A 13,243-nucleotide genomic window follows, 5' to 3' on the forward strand; every position below is an offset into this window, starting at 1 on the left:
TAAGTAAAATCCTATAACAAAAGTAATTTTATACATTTATATCATATTTAGATAAATAACTACAACATGAAAATAAAATAAACAGGATTTGAGTGGCTTCAATGTTGTTCTTTCTTAACATTTATCAATTGACTTACTTTGGGGAAAAGTTTATTTATACATATGAAATCAAAATAATTTAGGTTCATACAAGAGATACAAACATGGTTTTCCCATTAAATATGAATGCTACTTATATTTAGAGATGAATATAATAATATTTGGTGAATTTTTTGAGCATACTTTCCATAATTGTGTTGCAAAGTAGATTCTAAATGCTCAGTAAAGCCGACTTTCAGAATTCTGTGATCCTCTGCATGTGTTGGAGTTCATGCTATGCCTCCAATTTACTTTACTGAGCTATTCCTGAGTGATTTAGGGGATGAAAGTGGAACAAGTCCTTGTCTGAACTACTCACAGTTGGTGATTTCTACTGAAGTTTCATACTGTAAACTTGCTAACTGGCATTCATATTCTACATTTACCAAACTCATTTTTTTATTATTTAAAATTGGATTTGTTATTGTAAGAAAGCACTACAGATATATGTAGCAGGTGTTACTATGCCTTTGTTACTGTGCTGAATATGCTGGGAACAATATGTACACTAGTGGGAGATAACTCACATATAGTGAAATCCTATTTGCACATGATTGCACAGCACTGTTTGCATTCTATCTTCAATGTCAGGTATTAAGAATATGACATAATTTAACCCTGACATTACAGTCAGTACTGTATAGAATCTGTGTAAATGACAGTTTAAATAACAGTTTATGAAGCATTTCTACTTAAGATATAAGTAATGTATTACTGCTATGTAAAATACAATTTAAAAAGGCATAAAGGTAGTGGTTTGCGCTCAAGTGGATGCAGAGGGGTCACTGTTTCATGGGAACAGCTTCAGTGGTGAGGTGCTATTCTGTCAGTAACCTGGTAGAAATACATTTCATATGACTAGCAAGATTAGCATTGTTATGTCAGTCAAAGGACAGGAATTATGTGTTTCTTTAAAAGGAGTCAGTCTTTAGCAAGGAAGGGGTTTAGGAGAGCAGCAGCACTCTGGACCTCATTCAGAGTTGGTCGTTGCGGGCGCTCAGTCGTACGTCACCGATGTTTGCTAAACTGCGCATGCGTAAAATTTGCAATGCGCGTGCGCAAACTAGCTATTACGATCAGAAATTGCTCTCTCCTTGAACACAGCCAGGTCGTTAGTTTGAGTGACAGGTTGAGGCATTTGTGGGTGGTAACAGGGGAAGGTGCTTGTGAACGGGGGAGTGGAGATCCAAACGCAGGCGTGCCTGACTATGCAAACGGCATTTTATGGGAGTGCATAATTAACTAAGTAGTGTCATGGCACATGTGACATGGGAGGTTTTTATACTGACTTGATCGTAGTGCTTAAGAGAGAGTATGGTCAACCTTAAGCTCTATGACCAGCTCCGATGGTTCCCGATGGTCTCGATTAATCCTTATATGCCCGGAGATGACGTGTAATGCGAACGAGAAGGGGGCATATTTTTAGTCTTATGGCCGCATCCTCCCTTTGCTCGTCCAGCTAACGATCCCATCTTAACAATGCAACTTGCGAGCGCTTCATTTGCATATCAGGTCCATTTTACCTTACGACTGAGCATCTGCAATGCAAGACTCTGAATGAGGTACTCTGTGCTTTGATTAGCTGAGCCAATAGGTACTATGACCCACCACAGCTCTAATAGTAGACCCTTCCTGCTGAATGCTCTTCTCTGTCCAATAGATTCAGACATAGTTCCAGAATTCTGGACCATGTTACAGACCAAAGTGCTACAGGCATATGTTATACCACCACTGCTTAGGAGGCCAAGCACACTGCTGACCCCACAGTGAGTAAACAGCCTTATGGTATATTCTACATGATGCGCACAACAATGCCTAGCACACCCTGTATGCTCTAGGCTGCTACTGTATGCCTCCTATACAACTGTGTTAACCCCTGCATTAACCCTGTACTTGGTGTTACAAATAAACCTAGTACCATGGTTAAGGATCATTGTGTGGCCTAAACTCCATTTTCAATTTTGCTGGTGCCTATTGTTAACCTCACTGACTCTACACCAATAGGAAATACCAACAGTATTTTTTGTTATATACATCAATAACATTCATTAATAGTTATTTCCAGTCAATTTTGGCCACTTCACAGCTCACAATATTGTTTTTACTATGGCCAAATGCTGCAGTGAGTTGACTGGCTAAACTAAGCAACAGAGCAGCAGCACAAACACATGGCCATTTAAAACAATATAGTATAGATAGTACTATCAAAATTCTCCAACCAGCAAATCACAAGTCTCAGGTCAGTACAGGTAAATGGAAATGGAGTAACAGGGTTGTAGTCTTTACAACAAGGTGGAAAAAGCCCATAATGAAAAGTGGCACACAATGGAATTGTCCTTACCACCCACTGTTATGTTGTATATGTTATGTGTATATTAAAAAAAAGCAGTTTAACAAACTAAGCGAAAGGGACTGGTACTTTCATGACTGAAGAGCTTGGTTTGCTTTGGCCCCCCATAAAATAAAACATTTTTTTTGTTTGGTTAAACCAAGCTAAAGCTTGGCTTAAGGTATTAATTTGAAGATATCATCACTCTTATCATTCTTAATAATATCATCATCACATGATATTAGCTCATCCCCAATGGAATCCACATTACAGTTTCTGCTTGTTCTGTAATTGAAAGCAAAGGTATTTCTAATAGTTGTAGTTAATTTTGATGACAATAAGTTTTTTGCATTTTTGAAAGTAGCTTCCTACAATGAATACTCAAAAGCTGGCTGTGCTAAACACTCTATCTAAGTACACACTGATGGTGGGCAGCTTAAGTACTCCATAGTTAGTTTGTACAAGGGGCTTCAAATTGCCTTTTCTTCCTCTCAGTATTAAAAAGGATTGCTCAAAATGCTTATCTGCACATTATCATTACAGTAAACCTACATCATTCTATACATGCTTACTGTATCAGATTGAATCATGGTAGAGGTGTTAATATATGTGGGCATTTATTTTAAGACTGACCAGATGTCACAATTTTTGAAGCTGGTGCTTTGAATTGACAGTTGACTTATTCTAATGGGTCTCCGGAAAAAGGTCAGTTTTTTTTCTAGAAGTTGCATGTGCAGGAAAAACTAAAGCAGGAGACATGCCATGTACCACTTGATCTAACAACCTGGTGCACTAAACTTAAGATCATGAATGGTTGCCAAAATGTAGTGATCCAATTGCAAGATGTTGCAAACCCTTTGGTCCTAGCAAAGTTAATGAAGAACTTGTTCTACAAGTCCAACATGCATAACGGAATTGCTTAGTTTCATCTCCTCTTTAACTTCTTTAGTTGCTTTTTAACTAGTTTATTGAATAGTATGCCCTAACTAACTTCATATGTTACAATTTCAAATGGTAGCTTGCATAAAATTTAGAGTATTCTCCAGAGTAATGCAGTAAGGTAACATGTCCCCCCTCTCCCTATCTCAAGGCTTGATGTGTAAGTCTTGATGTCTTGTTGATGTTCCGCCAGTCACTAAAGCATATAAAAGGTGGAATTCCACCTGGTTACTACCGTTTTCTTCATTTGGTGGCATGGCAAATTTAATTTTTTTTGCAGATGCTGCCATCTTCTATATGTAGTTATTGAATAACAAGATGCCCATAAATATTACAGGCTACAGCCAGCATCTCCTGCACAGACTCATCAGTTTTTAAAGAAATTCTGAACCACCTAGTTTATTGTGTGCATAAAACATGGTATGTGTTGAAATTCACACAGATGCAATGTTCTTACAATGTAATTTGCATTATCAGAAATTACAAATCCTGAGGAGAATTTTAGTGAGGTAAACCATTTTGCTATTGGATCCTTGAGTTTTCCAACAGATTGACAATGAAATGCTTCTTAGAGAAGCCAGTGATACAGAGAGTAGCCTGCCTGTGAATGAGCTGTCGGTTAGATACTGCTGCTGAAGGTGATATACCCACCCAGTGAGCTTTCACAGTCATGTAATCTTTAGTTTGACCAGTAATGCTTGCGCACATATTTGTAATTAAGTGGAAAGTCAGTACAATGGCATTTTCTAGGCAAAGAATTACTTTTTGTATAATGTTATGGTACAGGTGAGGAATTGCTTTTCTGGTAAAATAGAATCAATATGTAATTTTGGTAGCGTGGACACATGACCGCAAACAATTGGCTAAAACCAGTTGCATTGATGATGGATGTTGGTTGCAGATCTAATGCTAACATAGCCATCACAACTTCAGTGTTCTGCTGTACAAGATGACAGCTTTCATACTTGGTTCCTCTTACAAATGATTGTTTCACAGACATATGCTGTTCGAAATAACTAGAGCTTTAGGTCCCCTTTGGTGATGAAGAATCACCCTCAGCAACAACTGCCTTAGCACACAATGATTTTTTATGGGAATTGTGGATACATTAGGGGGGGTCATTATGCCTTTGCAAATTGGATGCAGGAGGACTACCTTGGATCACTAATAATTAAGTTAATGATGAGGGTGTTGGTGGTCAAGATTGCATGTATCCATCCCTGCTGCTGGTAGCTGATGCTGGAATGCTTACTATTATATATGATTTTCCAGCTCTTGATAAACCACTTGAAATAAATTTCTGCAACTGATGTAACAGGGAGGAGGTGCCTAGATGGTTAACAACCATATCTCTACTTACTTCAGTACTAAAAATGGAACATATGCCTTGACAAATGTCAGGGTTTGGGTAAAAATATTTCCACATGGAACAGGTGTTCTTTTATGTCTTTTGTCAGGCATGACAATGACTGTCATGATGTGCTGCCACTGGTGACTGACTTACTTCAACACAAACAACATAATTTTCCTGAATTGTATCAACTCATGCTCCTTCAACACATCTACATCTTGATTAGGATTAGATACACAATTAGCCCACATATCCTGTTGCACATTTTAAACTTCCACAATAGTATCCTTAATTTCTATGTCTAAACCATCATCATCACTGCTTTTACTAATACTGCATTTCAGGGGATTCAAAAATGGTGGAAGAAGGCTTCACTAGGATTACAGTTTTAGAATCAGAAATGTCAGACTCACTCATAGGGGTATATTTACTAAAGTGCGGGTTTTTAGAAGTGGAGATGTTGTCCATAGCAACCAATCAGATTTTAGCTATTATCTTCTAAAAGGTGCTATATATATGATAAGTAGAATCTGATTGGTTACTATGGGCAACAGCTCCACTTCTAAAATCCCAGACTTTAAACCTGCAGTTTAGTAAATATACCCCCTAGATCCTACTTTGGAATCTGAGAAGTTTATTAACACACAATGTGACATTCAGCCTTAATGGTGTTTTTGTGCACTGATTTTCCTGTTTTATGGATGACACATCTAGAGTGAGAATATTGTGCACTAGCACTAAGATGCTCCTGCTCTTCTGTAGACTGATTTATGATTGATTTACTGTACACCAGGACAGGAGTAAAGCTTCTATAAATGAAATTGTATCTGCTACAACACCAAATTAATGTACAATGAGAAATTGAAATAATGTACTGTTACCTTTACCAAGCAATTTTTTGAAAAGACTTGAGATTTTTTTTTTACCATAAAAAAGTGTTTTTATCTTTTATTATTTTGGGCTGCAGATGATGGGCCCACCACACACAGTTAGTAATGTACAGTAATATACACTGGCCCTCACACAATGTTCAGTTATAATATACAGTATATTATAAAGTTTAATTAAGAGATTTGAGTATTTTTTCAGAAAACATTTCTTCAATTATTTTTGGCTGCCGCTGAAATGACCACAACAACCAGTAAGTACAACATTATACACTGTCCATCAATTTCATACAATCTACCCTTGAAATATATATTATCAAGTTTAATTAGGAAACTTTATGATTTTTTTTTTAAATAACATTATACATTATTTGGGGTACAGCTCATTCAGACACAACAGTATTTTGCAGCAAAGCATGCAATCATAGTACTGTCTCTTAATTAATAAACAGGATATATACTGTTCAAATGTGTACACATTCTTATCTATAGATTATATGCCTTTACCTCCCCTTTACACATAGGAGTATGTATACTAAAGGTACATTTTGGTTGATCTTGGCTGTTTGTTGTATTTATAGGGGATTTTAAGTTGATTTTGAAAACCAGGGATTTATTAAAGACAAACTCGATTTAAAAATAGACTATAAAACCAAATCTTGACCATCGACCAACATTGGTGCTTTCACATACCCAAATACAAAGTCCCCTCATTTACTAACAGTCGGACTGGAAATAAACTGAAAATCTATTTCAAATCCGAGTTTAAAAGCATGCAAACAATACCACTTCCTGAGTCAGGTAAGTTTAGGAGAATAAAAAAATATATACAGTGGGGCACTCCAGAAAAAATTATTTCAAAAACTGCTCACCTAAAGGATAGGCTAACCCTGGATGTTTAGACAAAAAAAGAAAAATAAGGAGTGCTAATGAAAAACAAATGAATATCAAACTAAAGATTCAGTTATATAAATAAAATTAAATGTAAGATCTTTAATGAAATAGGTATATATGAATGACCAGAATAGGTCTGATATTACACTACACACTATAATTAGACATAAAAGTTCTTAACATGCGACAGAGACAAACAATAAAAAATATATAGTTGTAACATATATACAAGATGCAATAATCAGCGAGTAAAATAAGGAATGAATAAATGAATATAAAACACAAGAATCTTTGTTGATCCTGTTGGTGTACACAGTCCAAAAAAGTGCAGTATTTAGTGTGAATAGTTTGTCTTATCAATTGACATCCAGTTGGGATCTTTAGGCTAAGTAGCTGTTTGTTGAAGTCCTGTAGGAGTGCTGGTTGAGCCGTGTTTGTGTGTTACACAGAAATGGGACCACATAGTTCTCGGATAAGTACCGGTATCACAGCAAAGCGTAGTCGGTCTTGGTGAGAGTCCTAACGTGTTTCTCAGCCTTGTATCAACTGCCTATTTCCTCTTGTGTTTTTTATTCATTTATTCATTCCTGATTTTACTAGCTGATTATTGCACCTGGTATATATATTACAACTATATATTTTTTTATTGTTTGTCTCTGTCACATGTTAAGACCTTTTATGACTAATTATAGTGTGTAGTGTAATATCAGACCTATTCTGATCATTAATTTATACATATTTAATTAAAGATCTTAAATAAAATTTTATTTTAATAACTGCATCTTTAGTTTGATATTCATTTGCAATCTGTCTTACATCATGTCTGTCCAAAATTACTTACTGTCAGTCAGCTGAGGAGAGGAGGAATGGCGGCGCGTGTATACACTGCGGCTGCACTTACCATTGGTGCCGGTGATGACGATTTCCATGGTCTTGGTGTCCATGTGTTGCGCACTCCGGATGTGGTGTGGTTGTTCCTGTTGGTCAGAGTCCTGTGCGGTGATGGCGGCTGGTGTAGGATCGCATATCCCCATGAGGTGCTGCTTGGTCTCCGCCTGACTGGAATTCGGAGCGGAGTGGCAGGTTCCAGAGCTGGTGGAGTGGAGCCGCTTGCAGGAGCTGTTGGGTCCGGTGCAGAGGCTGTGCAGGTTGTGGAAGGAGGGACAGCCCCGGGTAACCCCGCAGCCACAGGCATTGTGGGAAAAGCGGGGGTGGCTGGGATTGCTGCCGCTTCTGGAGCTTGTGTGTCTTCTGTCCCTGGAGTTACTGTGCCTGCTGGTGTGGTGGCCCTGGATGGGTCTGTTGAAGCTGGCGTGGTGAGTGGTGGCTGGACTGGAGACTGGAGTGGTGAGATGAAGGGCTATGAGCACAGCAATGGAAGTAGAAATCATGGGGGTGGGCAGCGCTCTGGAGGGGGGCATTTCTGGAGACTTGGTTATCCCTGGAGATGCAGGCAAGGTTGGAAGAGGCATCGGAGGAGGGAGAGGAGGCAAAAAAGGGGTAAACTAGCTGGTATTAGAGCCAGGCTCAATTTATATTTTATCAAACCCCCATTGCCTAGTCTATTTCTAGCAAATGTTCAGTCCCTGACAAGTAAACTGGATGAATTACAAGTGGTTCTTTCGTACATGAAGCATTTGGTGTCCTGTTCTGTATTAATCTTTACCGAGACTTGGTTAAATGACTTAATATCGGATACTGCGGTCTCTTTTGGAAACAGGATTTTATTTAGAGCAGACAGAACTTCTGCATCAGGAAAGAGCAGGGGCAGGGGGCTGTGTTTGTATGTCCTGCGTACCTGGTGTATTGATGCTGTCTGTATTGGTAATCAATCATTGCTCAGTGGATATTGAATATTTGTCTATCAAATGTAGACCCTTTTATTTGCTGAGAGAAGTTTTGGTGTCAATTTTCATTGCCGTTATTATTCCCCCTCAGGCTAATGTGACAATTGCCCTGGGAATTCTTTATGAGGAAATTGCAAAACTACAATCTGTGTATGTTGAGGCAGTTTTTATTATAGCTGGTGATTTCAACCAAGCTGACCTGAGGAAAGTATTGCCTAAGTTATATAAAAATGTATCGGCTCCAACCAGGGGCATACATACTTTGGACCAGGTGTATACAAACCTCAAGTCAGCTTATGAAACTGTTGTTTGCCCCCATATTGGCAGATCCGATCATATGTCCCTGTTTCTTATACCTGTTTATAGGTCACTAGTTAGGAGAGTGCGACCGGTCAGATGTCTGGTAACTATATGGCCGGAGGATGCACTGATTAGATTACTGGATATGTTGGAATTCACAAATTGGGATTTGTTTACTGATGAGAGTAGGGAAAATGGCGATATAGATATTGACTCTCTAGCATCATTGGTATTAGGTTACATCAGTTGCTGTACGGACAGTGTTACAGTAACAAAAAGTATTAAAATATTTCCCAAGGTAAAGCCTTGGTTGAACGGGGAAGTTCAATCTCAACTCAAGGCAAGTGATAGAGCATTTAAATCTGGTGATTTAGAAATGTTGAAATCTTCCAGGAGTGAGTTGCGGAAAGGTATTAGGAGGGCAAAAATTAGTTACTCCGCAAAGATTGAAACTAGATGTTTTGAAAACAGGAATCCGAGGAGCCTGTGGCAGATGATCCAGGATATTACTGGTTGTAAAATAAAAAAGGATGTGATTAGCAATGATAATAATCTATTAGCTGAAGATTTGAACCTGTTTTACTCTAGGTTTGATCAAGAGAATAGTTTTTCTGTTACGCCCCAAATTCCCCGGGTGGGGGAGTCTCCTCTTATGTTGGAGGAGTATGATGTGGTTGAATGTCTACATCGGGTCAATTTGTGTAAATCAGCCAGCCCGGATGGGATTAGTGGTAAAGTCCTCAAGGGATGTGCAGACCAGTTAGGTTGGATATTAACGATCTTTTAATTTGTCCCTTTTTAATTGTGTAGTGCCAAGATGTTTTAAGAAGGCAAACATTGTTCCAGTTCCTAAAAAGGGGGCAGTTAAATGCCTTAATGATTATCACCCAATTGCACTAACTTCATTGATAATGAAATGCTTTGAAAGACTGGTATTAAGACACATTCAATCTTCTTTCCCAGCAGATTTTGATCCTTTTCAGTTTGCATATAGGAAAAATCGTTGCACTGATGATGCGGTACTTACAGCACTTCACTTTATTTTAGCTCATTTGGAAGCGAGGGATTCTTATGTTCGGATACTCTTTGTTGATTTTAGTTCTGCTTTTAACACGGTCATTCCCGTCTCACTAACATCTAAGTTGTTTGACTTGGGGTTAAGTGGGTTTATTTGTAATTGGGTTTTAAATTTTTTAACTTACAGACCACAAGTAGTTAGAATTGGAGGTGCTGTGTTGGGGGAAGTGTTGATTAAGACTGGTGTTCCCCAGGGTTGTGTTCTCAGCCCCCTATTATACTCGCTATTTACCCATGACTGATTGTCGACTTCTGATTCTGTGAAAATCATCAAATTTGCTGATGATATTGCAGTCGTTGGGTTAATTAGCGGGAATGATGAGTCCCATTATAGGAAAGAGATCAAAGAATTGGTTTCTTGGAGTGGTGAAAATCACTTGCTCCTAAGTGGTGATAAGACAAAAGAACTGGTAATTGATTTTCGTAGGAGATGTTTAGAGCAGAAATTGCCAGTGTCTATTAATAACCAGGATGTTGATACAGTTGAGTCTGTAAAATTTTTGGGTATCCAGGTTGCGTCAAATTTGACATGGTCTTTAAACACACTGGGGGTCATTCAGCATTCAGATCCGATCGCGAGCAAAGGATGCTCGCAAATGGGTCGATGTTCCCCGACTGCGCATGTGCACAACGGAGGGAGCTCCGTCGTGCGCATGCACGAGACCGGGACTGCGACAGCCAAGCTGTCGCTCCGGGTCTCGCACCAAAGGGGGCGTGCTATCGATGTTGATTGACAGTTATGTCAGTGGGAGTGATTTTGGCTCTGATAGAGCCCAAATTACTCCTGGGCTTGTGGCAGTGAGACCCTACCGCAGGGTCTCTGTCGCAAGCCCAATGGTCACAATGGTCAAGACCATCGCGACCATCATCATGGATGCTTGCATATGCTGTGGGTGGTCACCCACAGCTATGCGAGCGTCCAAGAGGACGCTCCACTTTCAGGGAGGAGGGCCCTGATTCAGAGCGAGCGCTCTGGTCAGAGCGTTCAGCTCTGAATCAGGCCCACTGTCGCTAATTAAAAAGGCGCAACAGCGCTTGTTTTTCCTAAGACGTTTGAGGGCTTCAGGAGTTAGTAAAGTAACCATGCTAAACTTTTACAGATGCTCAATTGAGAGCATTCTTATGTTTGGTATTATTATCTGGTATGGCAACTGCACAGCGAGTGAAATAAGTGCACTGGAACGGGTTGTTAGGACTGCCAGCAAAATCATTGGCGTGCAGTTGCCAACTATTCATGATGTTTATGGGCTAAGGGTTCTAAAGAGAACCAACGGTATCATATCGGATCCAAGCCGTCCATTTCATGAATTTTTTGATAAGCTCCCATCTTTAAAGCGGTTCAGAGTACTACGGGCACGTACGAGTCGCTTGAGGGTTAGTTTTCTTCCATCTGCTGTGTGCATGCTGAATGCTATGAATGTATTTCACAGTTAATTTAGTATCATTATTTCATGTAACTGTCTGTGATAACCTTTACCATGGATTGCTATTCACTGTTTTTTAGCGTGTTTTTGTGCAACGTAATTTCGTCTGTCAAACCTGTTTTGCTGATGACAACAAATAAATACAAATACAAAATTGGTTTTCATTAGCGCTCCTTATTTTTCTTTATTTGAGTTTAGGAGAAGCATGCACAGATAGATATGAGAAAGTTAAAAATGAAAAAACAAAAATGGCATGGGGTCGCAAGCCCCCATAACAAGCCCAAGACCTTTTAGCATGTTCTGGTCATGGAAAATCAAGGGAAAAATTGGTGTGGGGTTCTCCTTATTTCTATTAACCAGTACTGTTGTTTCTTTAATATTTTTTTTGCAGTGGGGGTATAGGTGCCACTGGCCTGCTGGCACTTCAACAAGTGCCAAATGGCAGGCTTGCTGGTACCTGTAATTTCAGTTTGAAAATCAATATTACTTCTTCATTTGGGGTTGGGAACCTTTTTTCTTCTGAGGGCCTATTCGATATATATAACATTATTTGTGGGGCTGTGCAGGCCACACCCCTTCCACGTGACTTCACATGGGGGCTGGGCAACAATTGTCGGTGATTACAGCAATGTTCAGACAATCCTGAGGATACTCCAGGGAGCTGAATGGACAGTGGCGTGGCCATCTGAAGTGTCCTAAGGATGCTCCAGGCAGCACTGCTGCATAGATTCTGGCTGCAGGGTGCAATCCTAGGCACCCTGTTAGCCAGATGAGGCTAGCAGAAAAAAGCTCAGAGGGCCAAAAAACACTATTAACCCCTGCTGTTGTAGGGAGTTGGGACTGTCAGCGCTACATCCTAGCTGTCTTATCCAGCTGACTGGAGCAACTGAAGTCAAACAAAAGGACCTTCTGCCTCCTTTACTTAGACAGTCAGACTTACTTCTCACAGTGCATTACTTGACTCTAATATTACCTATCATATCCCTAAAGAAAGCAGTACTTCCTATAGCTGAAGATCTCATTGGTTCCTCTGCTCTATAAAGATGCTGATTTATACTTAGTCTGTCACTTAGGAGGAGAACCTTTGCCTAATGAGATAATTTGATCCATTCTCTCTATTTATACTTGCATCCACCACCAGTGTCTTTTTCCTCCACCTTCTTTATTTTTCTACATATTTACTATTTTGCTCTGAGAAATCCGCTATGTCTCAAAGACATAAAAAATCAGCGACGGGAGAGTCGGCTGACTTCTTTAAACCCCAGGACAAAACCAGACCAAAACTATACACCTGTTCCCTCCCCGCCATCTACGGAGGTGACCTCGAACCTCATGGAAGGTTCCCCTGCGATTTCTCTCTCTTCTGAAGTCACTAAAATTATTCAGACTACGATTCAAATGGAGCTTCGCTCTCTGATTTCCTCCCTCAAAACAGAGCTCGACTCCCTTGGTTCGAGAACAGATACCCTCGAGCGTAAAGTGGATGAGATTTGCATATATCAAGACGTCACAAACCAAGAACTCACTGATATGTGCTCGGAGATTGATCTTCTCAAGGAACAGATGGAGGATGCTGAGAATAGATCCAGATGGAACAACATCTGTTTTAGAAACATTCCTGAATCTATTGACTCAGAAGCCCTGTCTGAATACCTAGTGGCCCTATTTCACCAGTGCCTACCAGATGCTTCTCCAGAGTCCTTGCAACTTGATAGAGCTCATAGAGCACTTCGTGCCAAGCCATCATCTGATCAACCCCCCCGTGATGTAGTGGTCCGGTTTCATTATTTTAAAACCAAAGAACAGTTCCTTTCTTCAGTTCGTTTTTCCCCTACTGTTTCATTCCGAGGACATAATCTCCTAGTTTATCTGGACTTGGCTCCTTCGACTTTGAGGAAATGCAGAGACCTCATAAATGTTACAAAAGCTCTTCATAACCACAAAATGAAATATAGATGGGGATTTCCATTTCATCTCAACGTGTCTCATGAGGGTCGCTCATACAGAATCAAGACTGTGGACGAGGGTTTTGCCCTGCTTCCTAAGCTGGGCATTGC

Source organism: Taudactylus pleione, unplaced genomic scaffold (assembly GCF_031769625.1).
Source record: "Taudactylus pleione unplaced genomic scaffold, aTauple2 ptg000172l, whole genome shotgun sequence".
NCBI classification, from domain to species: Eukaryota; Metazoa; Chordata; class Amphibia; order Anura; family Myobatrachidae; genus Taudactylus; species Taudactylus pleione.